This window comes from Sinohyriopsis cumingii, unplaced genomic scaffold (assembly GCF_028554795.1).
Source record: "Sinohyriopsis cumingii isolate HCF-2022 unplaced genomic scaffold, ASM2855479v2 utg002043l, whole genome shotgun sequence".
NCBI classification, from domain to species: domain Eukaryota; kingdom Metazoa; phylum Mollusca; class Bivalvia; order Unionida; family Unionidae; genus Sinohyriopsis; species Sinohyriopsis cumingii.
Window position 1 is genome coordinate 327501 of NW_028316112.1, and position 15975 is coordinate 343475.

The 15975-nt window shown below is 33.7% G+C and overlaps 1 pseudogene; it reads left to right on the forward strand.

Moving 5' to 3' along the window:
* Nucleotides 1-13520: 13520 nt before the first annotated feature.
* On the forward strand, nucleotides 13521-14670 carry LOC149771202 (uncharacterized; annotated as a pseudogene).
* The last annotated feature ends 1305 nt before the right edge of the window (nucleotides 14671-15975 follow it).

Genomic DNA, 15975 nt, shown 5'->3' on the forward strand with positions numbered 1-15975 from the left:
GTCCTCCCCTTTAATCAATCAGATAGAGGGTGTCCGATTAACAGAACCATTGTCTCATGAACCGAACGTCCTTATGTTCTCCGGATGATTTACACCAGAGTCAACATTGACTTAAACATTGTTAATGTTCTTTGTCAGGTTCATAATCAATTTAATCATTGAAAAGTACCCTAAATGTGGACAACATTTCAATCTAGAAACGTGTGTTATTTTATATCTTGCCCAATCTGTTCGCTAAACAGTATAATACACTAGTGAAATATATCTCCTCTTTTCATTAGTAATGTTCGTATTAATAATAATGTATAAATGGAGTGGAACGGTTTTATTTTTTCAAAGCAGTAGAGTTACAAAATAAGTCTCGCCAACTCTTGTTTCTTTGGTAACTGTTGGCCCATTCAAGCCTTCGAAATTATGGATATATTTATGTATTTGCTCAGTGAAGTCATTCATTAGACTTAAATGTGAAAAGATATTACGATGTGATCCATCTAAATTTCCATGTTTGCAGATATATTCACTTCTTATTTAAGACAAAAATGTATCTTAAAATATACACAATAACAAATACAGGAATCTTATTTTAATAATTATATATTTTTTAACACTACACATACTTATGCACAATCCTGACATGCTTCATGCAAATGAAGACCTAAAGATAACGCGTGTGTGTGTGTGTGTTTTGGATTTTTAACGTAGCTTTAACAATTTTCCAGTCATATCGCTACTATATCTGCAGTGTGACAGTTTATAGTGATACCTAGCATCGGGGCATCATTCCGAAGACATGTATCATGATGTCCCACCCAGTCACATTAGCCTGACACCAGGCTCACCAGTCCTTACACTAACTTCTTAATGCTGAGTGCCAAGCGAGGCAGATGTTAGTACCATTTCTGTCAGTCTTTGGTATGACTCGACTGGGGATTGAACCCATGAACTCCCGCATCCGAGGCTGAGGCTCTAACCACTAGGCCACCAGAGTGGTCCATAAGGAAAGTAGCGAGAATCATTCTTGATGGAAATTTTTTCGTCCACCAAACATCAGCGACTAATTAAAATGCGTCTAAATCAGCAGATACATTAGTAGGAGATGTACACACATATTAGCTCATTATCCTTGGGTGAAAAATATACCCAGTTTGTAACAACATGACAATGTCTTTTTAAGAACACGTTTATTATTATTATTATTATTATTATTATTATTATTATTATTATTAATACAGATGTAATAATCATACGCGAAATGCAGTAATGGTGAGTTGTCGATCGTAGACTATATTTTTTGACTGAATCTGTATTGGATTTTACAATGCGTGCTTGCTCGAGCACATGTGAATGTGAAGAAAGATATTGAAATCGAAGCAAAGATAAAGAGAGAAAAATGTAAATTAGTTTATCTTCCCATCTTGTGCGTTCGCGCTAGTGGGTCAAGTGTGAGCGAGGCTCAGAGAGAACACTATACTGAGAGTGAGATTAAAATAACAGTAAGTTGATATTTCGAGTGTGCATGTCTGTTTACTCATCAATATTGTGAAGTCTCATAATATGAGTTGTGTACACCCCAACTTTGAGATGAGAGTAGTAAACATGTTATTCCTCATTTATAAAAAAATACCGTACAATCTTAGAATTTTTTTAACAGTTTATCCTAATATTGGCATGTAAACATGTGGGAAACATACACTCAACTCAGTCATTTAGACATATCAAAGTTGATACGTGAATACGATATATACTTGGACATATCAGCGTCGTTGGGTACTTATGACATCGAGGACCTTTTGATGATGTTGCGTCAGTAAGTTACCTTTGATACAATTGCATACAGAGGATAGAAAATCAGTGATGTTGTTTGACAGGGCGGTTGCTTTCATTTCATAGTAAGACCTACTTAAAATATAATGATTTCTGTGTTTGAACTTTGAACTTTTTGGTCATTGTTGACATGAACTTAAGTCCTAAATCTAGATATTTCCTTTCATCAATACTCGTCAAGACATTACTAAAATATTTACTAAATCGTTACCCTGAATGTATGTACTATTTTGAGATATCAGATACTTTTTTAAAAGTAAGCATGAAGTTATGATTGTTGACATGATTGGATCACACTGAAAGATTAAAATGGTATTAACATGTTTTTAGTAATCATCATAAATGTTTCAGTGCCGTGTTGACTTATACAAGGTTTAGAGAATAATTTAGGTGTAAATATGAGAAGACAAGTCTGTTAAGTTGGTTCAGTTACTTAATACTTTATAGTCATAGAATATCATGATCCAGAAATGTTCTTTAAATATGACATTCTTGAGGACATCATACAAAATATCTAATAAATCTCAGTAGCGTCTCTTTGTCAAAATTAATTGCGTTTTTATTTTATATCAATATTTATGATTGCCTTTCAAATTGTATAAGCGAGGGAATTTCGATATTAATCTTCTCTTTCGTGCTATAGGGGCAATTAAATTAATGTATAATCTATTTAACATTTCGATGAAATAAATATCTTCATCTACAACTATATCACATTGTTATCTTGAATGTACATGATGACAGTAATTTGCAAAGGTTTGTTAGAAATAAAAACATGGCTCAAGATGCGCGTGCATTGAAGAATGGGTATTTGCGCACATAATCGTGGCGTCTGTGAAAAAAACTCGTAATTTAGTATAATCCTTTCCCGTTATATCTTTTGTACCGTTCTTTGTTGGACTTTGTTCCTACACACGAATGCGTATAACACCGCTTGAGTGACATCATTTAGGTCATGTGAAATTAGTCGTGAGGAAATATGGCCTCGTGTTTGCAGGCAAAGCGATGGGTGACGTTTACCCGCGAACCTGTGTTCGAATCTCCATACATTACGAATAAAAAAGTCCCCAACCTTTATGATAGTATTATTTGTATTAAAAAACATATGTGAATGTATGGTATGTATGTATGGTAGGTATCTGTGGTATGTATGCATTGCATGTATAGTATGCATGGTATGTATGGTATGCATGATATGTATGGTATGTATGAATGGCATGTATGGTATGCATGGTATGTATGGTATGCATGATATGTATGGTATGTATGTATGCTATGTATGATATGTATGGCATGTATGGTATGCATGGTATGTATGTTATGCATGATATGTATGGTATTTATGTATGGTATGTATGTATGGCATGTATGATATGTATGGTATGTATGTATGGTATTGTAAGTATAGTATGCATGGTATGTGATGTGATGTGATGCGATTTTTATTTTTAACGTAGCTTTAACAATTTTTCAGTCATATCGCTACGATGTCTGCAATGTGGCAGTTTGTAGTGATTTATAGTGATTTCTAGCACTGGGGCATCATGCCGCAGACATGTAGCATGATGTCCCACCCAGTCACATTATACTGACACCAGGCCTACCAGTCCTAACACTAACCTCTTAATGCTGAACGCCAAGCGAGGCAGCTGTTAGTACCATTTTTTAAGTCTCTGGTATGACTCGGCCGGGGATTGAACCCACGACCTCCCGCATCTGAGGCGGACACTCTAACCACTAGGCCACCGGAGCGGTGCATGGTATGTATGGTATGTTGGTATGTATGTATGATATGGTATGTATTCATGGTAGGTATATATGGTATGGATGTATGGCATGTATGGTATGTATGGTATGTATGTATGGTATTGTAAGTATAGTATTATGGTATGTTGGTATGTATGTATAGTATGGCATGGTATGTATGTATGGTATGGCATGGTATGGTATGTATGTATGTATGTATGTATGTATGTATGTATGTGTGTATGTATGGTATTGTATGTATGGTATTGTATGTATGATATGCATGGTATGTATGTGTGGTATGTATGGTATATATGTACCGTATGTATGTATGTTGGTATGTATGGTATGTATGTATGGTATTTATGGTATGGTATGCTTGGTATGTATGGTATGTGTGCTATGTATATTATGTATATATGGTACGTATGGTACGTATGGTATGTATGTATGGTATGTATGTATGTATGTATGGTATGTATGTATGGTATGTATGTATGGTATGCATGGTATGGTATGGTATGCATGGTATGTATGGTATGTATGGTATGTATGTATGGTATGTATATAAGTATGTATGTATGGTACGTATCCATAGTATGCATGGCATGTTGGTATTTATGGTATGTATGTATGGTATGTATGCATGGTATGCATGGTATGATGGTATGTATGGTATGTATGTATGGGTATGTATGTATGTAGGTATGCATGAATGCTAGTATGTATGATATGTATGTATGGCATGTATGTATGTATGGTCGGTATCAATGGTATGTATGTTATGTATGGTATTTATGTATGGTATGTATATATATTGGTATGTATGAATGTTGGTATGTATGGTATGTATGGTATGGTATGCATGATATATATATATATATATATATGGTTTGTATGGCATGGTATGCATTTATGGTATGCATGGTATGAATGGTATGTATGTTATGTATGGTATTTTTATATGGTATGTATATATGTTGGTATGTATGTATGTTGGTATGTATGGTATGGTATGCATGGTATGTATGTATGTATGTATGTATGCATGTATGCAGATCAGTGTGTATGTTGTTCATTATGATTAACATTGTGTTAACCTTCATGTGGCTGTGCATTATGAGACAGCAGATCAATACCTAACCAAATTTGGTATGATGTGTGTACATGGGTGGTACATGGGTGGGACAGCACACACATAAGCACACATATGCACATACACATACACACACACGTGTACTTTACATAGATGCTTACACAGACCCATGATTTAACCGTAATTTATAACGCTTGGAAATCTAAAATATAAATTCTGAGCTAATGTTAGCTATTATTTTAAGGTTTGATTAATAATGCATGAAAATTTGCTGAATTTTGTACAGTTGTTTCATTTTGCAACGTATGTCATATTGTATATGTGAATGTAATGTGTAGCATATTGCGCATGTCAATGCAGAGTGTAGGGTATTGCAAGTGTTAAAGCAAATTTGTAACACATTCCACGTGTTTGTGTCATTTGAATAATTTTCGCTGTGTTAGTGCCAAATGTGGCATGTTTGATATGTCAACTCTGCTTGTAGCATATCTTGAACAAAAACTTTAATGTATCATCGTTTATTCTACCTGACGATTCGGTGATTTTATTTGAACTGTGCAGGTTACCTACCTGTTTGGTGTAGGTATGCAACGGAGTTTTACTTTGTGTCCTCCTACACCAGTTTTTCAGAAGTTTCATGAAACAATACGTTGAAAAAATGGAAAGTTAGAGATTTAAATTTGTCACTCACTTCTCCTAATTTCCTTGAAATATTTTACGGATATCAGAAAGGCTGTATGCGTGTTTTGCGTTTTGTGCAATAAAGTATTCATTGTATTTTTCTGTCGCGCTTTTATAGAAATGTATTGAAAAACTTCAGTACATCGTTGTTTTTCCTTCCCAGCTGTTCTAAGAACACTTGATATATGGTTGAGGTAAATGTATAATAACGTTTCATTTTAGTCCTCTGTGCCAACATTGGGGAAATATCCGAACTAAAGAGGACTTTCCAGAATTCAACATGCATTGCCTCGTCTAAATGTCACTTGGTTTTCAGAGAAAATGAACGTGGTTGATAAGGATTTGGTGTATGAGCAACGAAATTTCTTTTTTCCTCTGGCCCAGATTAAAATAAATTGTTAAAATGTATTTGACGAGATAAGAGGTTGGGATGGGCGCACATTAAACATCAGTTATCATTATTGGGTGACCATGATAATTATGAATAAATATTATATTTACGCACGCCTGAGTAGAGTCCAACTGTAAACAATATAGACCCTGATTAGCTGTCGCAAAATGCGCTTTCAGAACAGTTTGTTCTACTGATTACTCCTTACAAATTCAATCGACTCTTATATGCAAGTACACTGGCCAAAGCAGATTTAGTTGTGTGCAGTTTAGATTTGGAATAGACATATAAGAGCATATTTGCGATGCTTTGAAATAGGGTGTCGAAATAAGTTATCAGAGTGAATGAATTATTAATAGACATGTGGGTTTACATGTTTGAATTGAGTTTATTCAAGTCAGAACAATTAGTATTGTCAGTTCTTACAGTTTGTTAAATATCCAGTACAAATGAAATTTGGACATAGGTGTAAAACGTTAACTTTCACATTTAAGTCCTTTTAGATTTTAGTCACTGTTGTTGGACATCTGTGTTCCGTGAACAAAAATAACTTCCGCCTTTCCCTTTAATTTTAGCATAACCAGGTATTCTATGCTTTTTAAATTCCAAACGTTTGCTTCATTTTGGAGTTGATTTGAATTTATTTTTTTCATTCAAGACTTGTTTGTGTTTCATTAGAAATTCATATGCAAACAAATACACACTTAAATTTACATAATTGTTTGCTTCATATTTAAAAGGCTAACTTGTATTTTGCTTAGCTTTATGTGAAAAAATATGGCAGAATTAATTTGAAACATTGTATGATTTGTGCAATCTTCCGCTACTTAACTTAAGGAAACAATGTTTACACGAAAGTCATACGCATAGATTATGTATTACTTTTGAAATGATTCAATTGTTATCAGATGTAAAACAGCAGAAATGGTAGACTTATTTTACCCAGTGGAAGTATACTAGTCATGTACCTATGTAATCGTGTGATCATCGGTACAGTGGCATGGAGAACTTAACTGTCGTCTTTCCAACATTCACGTTGTACTGAATGCCCTCCATTTTCCAGTATTCGAGAAAAACTTCGTTGTCAAGAATACATCATGTAACTTGTATATACTGTGTATCATACATGTGTTTTGTAACTTGTATGTATCGTGTACTTTATTACTTTTTTTATTGATTTATCTAAACCAATTAAGTTTTATGAATTGAGATCATCACTCTTTGAACAAAAGACCCTGAAGTTTAATATTAAACAAATGTTGTTATTATTGACCAGAATTAAAGATATCCATTTCAAGAAAGATTTAATTGTAGACTAACTCATTTGCATTGTTTCATTAACGTGCAGTTATGTGAATACGAGTCTATACATTTCCCTGTTTGGAATTACTGCTGAATAGATGTTGTCTCCATCTAATGCGACAAGTTTTAGAGTTTAACTCGATTTCTGTGCTTTTCAATCCAGTTCTTTCATTTTCATACATTCATTGTGTCATTTCTTACACGTTTAACAGATTCTCAATTCTGGTCTGAAATTTATGTGAGACACACGATATATGACGTATTCTTTGTGAATTGTATACCTTGTTTTCTCACCTAAACATATGCCAGTAAGCATCTAACTGTATTTGTAAATTCCAGTGTTCATCTTTGTAGAGCATGGATGATGTTATTGGTTCGTCTACATATTGATGTGTATCTGCATACAAAACAAATCCACAGTGAACTTGGTTTCGTCATATTTTCTTCAACCATTTGTGATTTCCGAAGATCTTTGTTATTTATTTTTATAACTTCGTGGCACATAAGATAATTAGAAATTTCAATTTGATATGAAAGTTTGAGAAATTTAGTGACAATGTGGCGTGATTAATAAGAACCATAGTTGTTTTCTTTGACGTCATCCAATCCACATACAACATAGACCATGATATCCAGCACCATTATTTGACGGCAATTTTCGGTGTTGTTACCAGATGAAACTAGTGATGCTATCATGAGCCTAAAATTTTATAGCGGATACACCACTTTTTATACTACTTTCTTTATAATATAACAATATTCATGCTAGTAAGACACATGACGATGTATCACGGCCCAGGTTAAAGCTGAATATGGCTTGTAGACTATTGCTTTATACAGCTGACAAACAAACGTGTAGACTAAAATTCACAAATGCGGACTTCTGCTTAGCTACGGCAATCATATTTTTATTTGTATTCGGCGCTGAGGTATAATAAAGCAAATTTATATGGCGGTCAGATCGAGGAGTCATCAAAAATATACATAATATCAAAATATATTTCTTCCGTTATTTTCGTTGTGCCAATTCCACAACGGCAATACCTTGCTATTAAGATGTAAAAATGCAACACCACAGACTTGCATTGATTGGAATGTACTAGTGCTCAGGATATAGCATATCATAGAATCATGCAGCACCACAGATTTTGCATTGATTGGAATGTATTAGTGCTCATGATATTGTATATCATAGAATCATGCAACACAACAGACTTGCATTGATTGGAATGTACTAGTGCTCTGGATATAGCATATCACACAATCATGAAACTCTTTATTGGAACATCCGTATTACAGTGAAATTTAAAACAGGATTATTGTTTTAACATTGTCGTCGTTACATGAAATCCAACATCAATACACCGAGATGAAAAATGATATAAGTGATTGTATGTGGCATCCAAAATTTTGTATACATAAGCGAATAGGCGTGGCCATTTATCAAGAAATCGGGCTGGGGGCTCGGATTATAAAGAAATGTAATCCCCCAAATAGTTTAAAATGTTCTTGCGTCCTGCTCTAATTTGATTTGTGAAAAATCTACTGTCATAGTTGAAACAAATTATCTTGAGGTAAAATGAATAAACCAAAATTGCAGTTAAAATCAACATTCTGGTCCATAGGCCTGTCCTGCCTACACCTAACCATACATTATATGGTCTTTCATGTTGACACAATGCTTTACATGTTAAAAGTCGCATTTTGTAGAAATTATTAGATATTTTTATAACAAGACATTTAGAACATTATATACAATTAACAGATCAAGATGAAGATAGATTTGTGTATATTATGACTGTATGTTTTGATCAACTGTTCTTGTTTTGTTGTTGCCTTAACAAAAAATGAATAGTCATAGAAAAATAAAGTGTCATACATTTATGATATTCAAAATTGTGAGATATTTCCGTTTGGCAACGGACGATAAAATAAATCAACTTTTGTCTCTTAAACAAAAAAAAAATCCGAAAGGATTATTTTCGAGATCAGTATTTAATTGACCTATCAAATGTTCTTGTTCTAAAGTTATATCAGTTTGTCAAAAGTGATCACCAGGGGCCATTTTATACAGTTTAATTATTATGTGGTGAGTGCTTATGCAGGACCCATTACTCCGACGGCATTACAACAAAATAACCTAAATGTATTTCTTAGGCATAAAACACTATATTAGATCCAAACTAAAGCACTACTACTCTTTCCCGTATTTTGTTGTGACCTGTAAATAGGTCGCTGTATCTCTGCCGAAGTTACACGTAAATCTTGAATATTTTATTAATGGAGTAATAGCTAGGAGTACAGGTAGCTGAGAGTATTCCCAAATGATGCTAACACAATTTTGAGGAACTTTGAAGTGTGTCATAACAACATGAATATTTGTTTATCTGATCTAATTTATGAGGATGCCTTTGTGGTTTAGAGATTTGTTTTCCCCACACAGTAATGTTCCTTTATTGAATTAATGAGGATATTTGTACCAAAGAAAAGTATCAATTCTTAACACAGGCAAATTTTGCTATAATAAAGTATACAGTTTTGCTTGAAAATCTACCAAGAATATCACAGTCTCGTTGTCTTAATATTTTATCAGAATCAATTAGTTCGACAAAGAACATTAAACAAAATAGGTTTTAACATAATTAATGTATTTAATATAAACTCTTTAGTGCTTATTCTTCACGTTGTTTTCTTTGAATTTTTAGTACTACGCTTCCTAGAGAAGGGAAGATGAAGTATTCCAGTAACAAATAATTATCGGTAAGCATGCACTGTATTGTTTTTTAATTATTCTAAAAATATTAAAACTTCTAATAACAAAATATGTAATAATCACACTTCCATCTAAAAAAACGTTTTATTTTTATTTTTCAGGTTGATTTAAAACTATAATGTGTTTATTTCTGCAAGAAATACGCAAGCAAAACTTACTAATTATAAATATATATGTTTAATTTTAATAACAACCCAGACCAAGTGTACGTTTTACCATTTTACATTTTCAAATACAAACGATGAAACATATAACATATGAAAGATGTCAAAAATAAATACAAACACACTTGTCTATCAATACAGATAATTAATGGTTATATGGTCAAATAAAATAATGTCTGAATGGAGCTACATCCTCTTTTTCCTCTTTTGTGAGAGCTTTATTCGCTTTACAATCTGATTTAAATTAGATATTCATTATCATACTTGAAGATCTGACTGCGACCGCTTAGGGGCAATGTTCTGGTGACCTATGTTATTACCATAATCGTTAAATTTATCAGACAGCAGAAGAAGTCTTTCATCTTCGCGATTGGGAGGCTGAGCAGAATGGATGAAGAGCATCAATAGGCGCTGAACGATTTGATTCCTGTCCAGATTGTTGAAAGCTGCATTTACTTATGCTAATTAAAAGGTCAACTGAACATGACCCTTAAGTGGTCGCTGTTTGATCTTCAAGTAGAGGGTGGAGACCTGATTTTAGTCAGATTGCACACTTTACAACATTTCCATACTCTTATACTAATCGCAACAACCAATGTGGGCAAAAGCATCCCAATCATGTGCATTAAATATTATAAAATACCAGCCTTCGTTGGAAATGTATAGATTCGGGCTGTTATCAAATAAATGTGCCAGAGAAGCAAGGTCAGTGCAGTTTAGTTTAAATTATGAATATGACGATTCAAGAGAGTCCAAAGGACTATATGGAATAAGGGCCATTTTGTGCCCCCGTTTTTATGGGGAAACAAATTCTTGTAAATATCACAACTCTGTGCCGTGTTGTATTATTCGATGTATAAATCACCCTATTCTGCATTAAATATGCACATAAATTTCTTTTTTCATACCAAAACACGACCTTTTAACATGGTCTGGTATGGGAAATTTAAGAGAAAATGTTATCTTTGAGCAACTTGAAACTAAAAATAAGATATAAGTGCAGGCTTGATCAGACAAGGTATTTACATTGATTTATTCATTTTTAAAAATGTTTTAGGTTCTCATATTAACTCATGTGTTCACGTTTGCGCTAATCACTAAAAATTTAAAAATTCTTGAATTTTGCTGTCTATATATCATTGTCGTTGTTTTCCCTATTGCACCGTACCTGCCGAAGTATCGCCACGCATAAGCAATTAGACCCGCATTTCTAGAGTGCGCTATATTATTTCCTCCATTATTATATTAGAAAAATTCCGGGAATAATAACAATTCAGATATTTTTAAAATAATGTTTCCATTCTTTCTCTCTATTTTCATTATATCTAAATTGCATTGGGAACAGGATTTTTCGAAGAGGCGTTGAAGGGGCATTTGGAACTATATATAAACAAAGACTACGTGGATTAAACATTAAATGAAATTGTATTTTTACGTTGCCAATGTTTGGCAAAAGGATGCTTTAAATAATATGGTAAGTACACTTATATTATTTATTTTATACATTAATAACATGGTTTTTCTTCAGTTCCATCACGATACCGTTTGCTATCTTTAATTCACTATTACAGCGCAATTCCGTAAATGTCATCTAAATCAATCTGTCAATTTTCTGATGGAAATAACGTTTACAACCTGCGTACTGTTTCATTAAATTTTGTTAACTGTGTCTTTATTCATATAGTAACAATAATAATTCTTTAAAATTCTAATATCAAATGTGCAAACAACTACTAGTCTGCAGTCATATAAAGCAGCATGGAAAAAGTGTTATGTGCATAATATACATCGAAGACTTCAAACGTTTCATTTGCTCTAGCGGTTGAGCATTTATTTCGAAAGCTATCGCACCAAGTTCGAATCCCCCACAATCATTTATTTTTTTATATTTTTTTTTCCTTCCTCCTTTTTAAGAATTCATATCAACAGCTGTGAATTTATTTTGAAATAAAAAGTAACAACTCCGCAAACCCAACAAAATGTAAAATAATGCACAAAATCAATTTCAATTTTATTTCAAGCAAGGTAACATTTTTATCAATATGTTTTTCATCTAAAAGGGTGGCAAATCATGTCTGCATCAGAAAATAATGGTAGTGAAACCCATGTTGTGAAGCGATTATTCTTCCATATTTAGATAGTATACCTTTCATACAAGTATATTTATATTAAATTTTTTCATACTGAATTTTTATCCCATTTTCCGATACACTCGTACATAACAAGAATAATCCTTTAAAGAATAGCATAAAAATTTAAAAAGATTACTACACTAATGATGTTTTTAACAATTGCTAAAACAATTAACAATTGCTAAAATTTTAACAATGTCCACAGTCCCGATGGAAGCCAAGTAATTATGATTTTGTAACTGAAAATAATATTTGCAATACTTCTACGCCAAAAACCTAATAGTTCAATCTATGTATCTAATTACTGCATATTTATTGTAATAACATAATGTCTTTATTTCATAAAAGAGCACCTCAAAAGCTTCTAAACTTACTAATCAGGTATAATAAAACAAAAAAACTATAATGCCATAAAATTTACAGGTGAAAATCTATTAGTCAAAGTAAAACTTGCTTGAATAAAAGTAATATCACTAATACTACTACTAGTAATAATAAACAATAACAGCAGTAGTAAAATAATAACAAAATGTAGCCCACATGCCTTTTTTGTTCGGGAAATAAACAATGAGGGGGTACTTACTAACCATAAAACATATAGCATAAAATATATTCAGACCAAAGTGATTTAGAAATACAAAATGCTGGCCTCTGTTATATGTCATAAATGATTACACAATAAAACTATTATACAAAAACATGAATTATGAAAATTAATACATAATAAGCTGAGTTGTTGATTTTTATATACTCTACATACAATCTGTTTCAGGCTACATCACTACAAGAAATGTGTAGGTGGGAGTTGCAGGCTTGAGTACCAATATATAATATATATGATTGCCTAAGTGAATAGTTGCAAAAAAATGAAAAGTAACCATAAATGAATTATATAAGACTTTATGTCATATGTGACAGTTTATTAAATGGTCTAAAATAAATTAATTTCTACAAATATCTGAAATGCCTAAAGCATATCAATGTTCTTGGTGCTACAAAAGGGTAAAACCATCAGCTAGAACAAAAGTACTTACAGGCATTCTAGAAAAGCATACAGAGGAATTATTGCAAAGGTCTGTAACACAAGATGATGTTTGCTCTAGTTGCCGTAGTAAATATTACAGAAATCTCTCAGTGACACGTTCACCCAGTCCACAACATGATCCAGATTTTCAGCTACCAACTACTTCAAGTGCTGCCTTAAAAAGCCCACAAACAATTCAACTTCAAATTCCATCAACACCAAGATCACACAGACGTTGTGTTGTATGTAAAAAACCACATGGGCATCGAAATCATCTTGTTAATGTCCCAATCTGTGCCATTACCCAGTCTTTTGTAGAGTGTAGTATATTTATAAATTCATTTAGTAGATGTTGCAAATTTCATTTGGAAAACTCATACTTTAGTAATGAAGCTTTACAATATATCAGTCCTTGTCCTTGATGGTACACACACACACACACACACACACACACACACACACTCACACATATATATATATATACAAAAGAGCTCTGACTATAACTTCCAACGATGTTCATATAGTTTACATAAAAATCAACCATTAGTTAAGCCAATGATGGTTGTGGGAACTGATGGTTATATTTTAACTGTTCTAGGCCCATATTTAGCTGACCATTATAACCATGATGCAAGCATAACTAAACACATTGTAAGAACAAATGCTGAAGATATTACATACTGGTTAGAGGAGGGTGATGTTTTTGTTGTAGACAGGGGTTCCGCGACTCTGTCGATTTCCTACAGGAACATGGATTTAAAGTTGAAATGCCAGTTTTTCTACATAAAGGACAGAAGCAGCATTGAACAGAAGATGCCAACACGTCAAGACTGGTCACAAAATTACGATGGGTAGTAGAGAGCGTTAATGCACGAGTAAAACGGTGAAAGTTTTTGACAAAGTAGTGCCAAATACACTTGTTCCTCATATAGGTGACTTCCTTAGACGTGTCTGTGCATTAATGAATAAATTTCGACCACCCCTGGCCAACATGGATCCATCAGCTGCTGAGACCGCAAAAAGGATGGTTGAAAAAGCAAAGGAACCGAATAGTGTTCAAATCCTGGTTCAAGAGAACAACTTGCTGAATAAGCGCAAAATCTACTTTAAGATGGATGCATCAGCTGATAAACTGACTGATTTCCCCATGCTCTCAGTTGATTACCTGCGTTACGTCACTATAGGCATTTATCAAGTCAAACAGGCTCCAAGCTATACAAATGAACAACTCACAGATGAGGGGCTTTATGATGTTAAGGTATGCATGGATTTTCTAGGCCTGTTAATTGCAAAAATCCAGTCTCGCCACTCCAGAAAGAAAACACATTCACTGTGGATCCAATACAAGCCTAACGATTACACAGATTCCATCAAAGGATGGTACTGTACTTGCAAGGTTGGTGCTCGGGTTGTAGGGTGTTGTGCACACGTGTCAAGTATCATATGGTTTCTGGGCTGCAAAAGATGGGAAAATGATGAGTTGACAAAGAGAAAATCACTAACTTGTCATCTTAAGGATGCATCAACTGAGGAGTGATTGTTTCTACACCGAGACCACTACCTTCGTCAATAATCATCTGGTTCCGTTTTATATATATATATATATAGTTTAAAGTTTATCCTGAGTTTATCGTGGTATAAATTGTCCTGCTTGATCGTAGATGGGGCACTCAACTTGAAAATCATGTATTTCCTTAACTTGTTTGCACTTACTCTTTTTACTTGGAACTAATCTGGAAGGTGCCGTTATTATTGAAATGACAGGTGAATTGTGTAATGAAACCTGTCATCGAGTTCATTGTATTATGTGGCAGTGCTTGTAATGGATTTTGAGCAGATCCAGTACTAACATTTACTTGATGTGTACTGCTTGGGTTTGTAGTGGTCATTTTAACATTTTCTTGAGTAGTATCGCTTGAGTTTGTTGGGGTCATTTGAACATTTACAGTTGCATGAGATAGCATTGCTGAAGAGTATTGAGCAGACAATGCTACATTTGAACATACATTGGAAAGAATGTTTCTCATTTGTTGTTTATGTAGAGTGCTGGGCCTTGTATATTGTTTCAATGATAGTTCATTGGAGTGGTCAGACAAAGACACAATGTGCCTAGCACGAAGGTCGGCATCTGTCATTGCATTCAAAGTTGTGGCATGAAGAGAGTGAGCAGTTTATCTTGCAGATATATGGGCATTCTTGCATATGTCAGGCATAAAACTGCTAAATTGTCTCTGTCCAACACATCTTGTGGTGTACCATATTTGACAGTTGGGGATTTTCAAAAGCATTTTTATCAATGTGACAAGACAGTGATTAAGCTTTGGATTAATGCGTGTAAGGTAGTATTTTACTGACCTGACTGGGCAGTTGTGACCACCAGGTGCATACATTCTCTTGTCAGAAATTTCCTCCTTAGCATTTAAGTCTTCTTGATTATTTGTTTGCATAGTTTGATGGGTCAGAACGATATATTCAGCCCGTTTCATCAAACCTGATTTCAAGGCTAGTAGGTGTTAATTGGCTATGAAATTCTAATCAACGTGTAACAGTGGATGGAGAGGTATAACTGAATCCTGTATCTGATTGTGATGGGATTATTTTGCATCATGTACTGATTGATTGCATACATGTCTGATGGAGGAATAATTGGTTTGTGTTGAGTTGATCTTGATAAGCCATTCTTTGTGTTCAATTATAATTTTTCATTTAACATGTCATTTGCTTTTCTACACTCAGGGTCTGTAACAATATTGATTGGACGATCACATTCAACCTGAATGTAGCAATTAATAGCAGCCAGGACATGCTTTAAGTGTTTTTATGGTATTCATCAGCTTGGGCT